Raw genomic sequence first — 1823 nt, forward strand, 5'->3', positions numbered from 1 at the left:
ACAACCGTCCACATTACTACCTGATAGACCAGTTAACCTGGAACTCATGTCAATGGACTGTGGGAGAGAGCATGCAAACTCCAGCCAGAACTCATCCACGACCTTTTGACCTTCAGAATCTTATTGCCAGCTTGCTAATTGCCTGCTTTTAGGCTAGACATTTTTTTTTAATATTGCAAATTTTAGTACTAATACAATTCAAAAGGTGATGAATAATTCTATAGAAAAGATACTAGCAATTACCCAGGAAGGTTTTGCGTGTTAATGAACTTTATGGAGCCAAGTTTTAATGATCAAACCTCTTTTGAGGATAGACACGTACATTTTTGGTTTTAGGAACCTGATTTTAACTGATTTAAAAGCAAAGGGATTCCATGTTTCTCTCATCTGAAACCGAAAGCTCTGACACACGAATCTGGGAAGAGAAACTGGTTTAACTGGTTGGTTTCTGCTGCTGCACTCTGTAATGAAATCTGGGTTAAGAGCAGGAATCAGATATTCTCCTGTTAGATTTAGCCTGGGGGAAATGCTGGAAGTAAAATGTTTGTCCTGACTTCAGGCATTGTGGCGTGTTTCAGTGCAGACGCAAACAGGAAGAAACATTGGCTGAGAGACGCCAGATGAGGATGAGAAGTTCCAGAGGAGAACGAAGGTCAGAAACACATGAGCCTTAATGATTTCCCTCTGCAAAACAGCCTTGAGACGACTGGAACCATTTTAGATTGCTTAATTCAAATTTCCTGCTTGATGAGTTTTATTAAAAATGTCCGAGTTTCAGTGAATGCATCATCATAAGACGATAAAGCAAGACACAGAGGTGGGGTGTTTGTCCCCACAGTGGTACTATGATACAGAGATGTTAAGTAACTAAGTCTAAATAACAGTTAAATAGTTACTCTAAGTAGATTTTTTGGTATCTTTTCTTTACTTAAGTTTGTGTTTTTATGTGGACCTTTTAACTTTTACTCAATACTTGAACATAAACATCTGTACTTTCTGCTCCTCACTTTTCTCTGATGTTATATATACTTTGATGACAAGATGAAGCTGCAACAAAAAAGGGGAAAATCACGAGCTTCAAGAACATCTTATTTTGGCATTTGACCAATTAGATGAGCCCCTGAATAATATACCTAATGTAAATTAAGAAGAAATAAGTTAACAAGTCAAGAAAAAAAGGTAAAGTTAAAAAGTCTAGTTAATAATTATATTTAGGTTTATATATATATATATCATATACCAACTTCATCCATCTCCACTCCACCACCAGTTTCAGGCCTGAGGGGGGAAACAGCCCTGTTCTTTACTCCTTTTCGTGCGTATCTATTAAAATTAAGTGCTATGTTTCCTGTCGAGTTCTGAGCACCAAAGACGAAGTAATTGTATCAATAAATTTCTCCTGATTGTCTTTTCTCTTCGTGTCAGTTTTTTTCAGATTGAACGTCTATCATAGATAAATAGATAGGAAACTACTGCCACACCTTCACCGCCTGATACATTGAGGTAATGGATAAATGGAGTAAAACAACCGAGCTTTCCCTGCAGTTGGGGGAATGATTTTATGAATTGTATTCTTTATGAATCCTGTTTTTCAGATTTGACCCTATTTTTGAGACCAATTTTCATCAGATTTTCCTTTTTTAAAAAGTGTTCTTTGGTTTTAATAATATTGAAGCAAATGTATCTTCATAAATTTGATGCTAAAAAAAAGCAATACCCAGAGGATGGTGAAGGGATCTACTCTCTTAAAGGTACACTATGCAACCAGTGTTGATTTTCCAGCGAGGCTCCCCCCAGAGGGCGAAAGTAAAAGTGCACTGTCG

The sequence above is a fragment of the Cyprinodon variegatus genome, unplaced genomic scaffold, assembly GCF_000732505.1.
Source record: "Cyprinodon variegatus isolate N-32 unplaced genomic scaffold, C_variegatus-1.0 Scaffold58, whole genome shotgun sequence".
In the NCBI taxonomy this organism is placed as follows: Eukaryota; Metazoa; Chordata; class Actinopteri; order Cyprinodontiformes; family Cyprinodontidae; genus Cyprinodon; species Cyprinodon variegatus.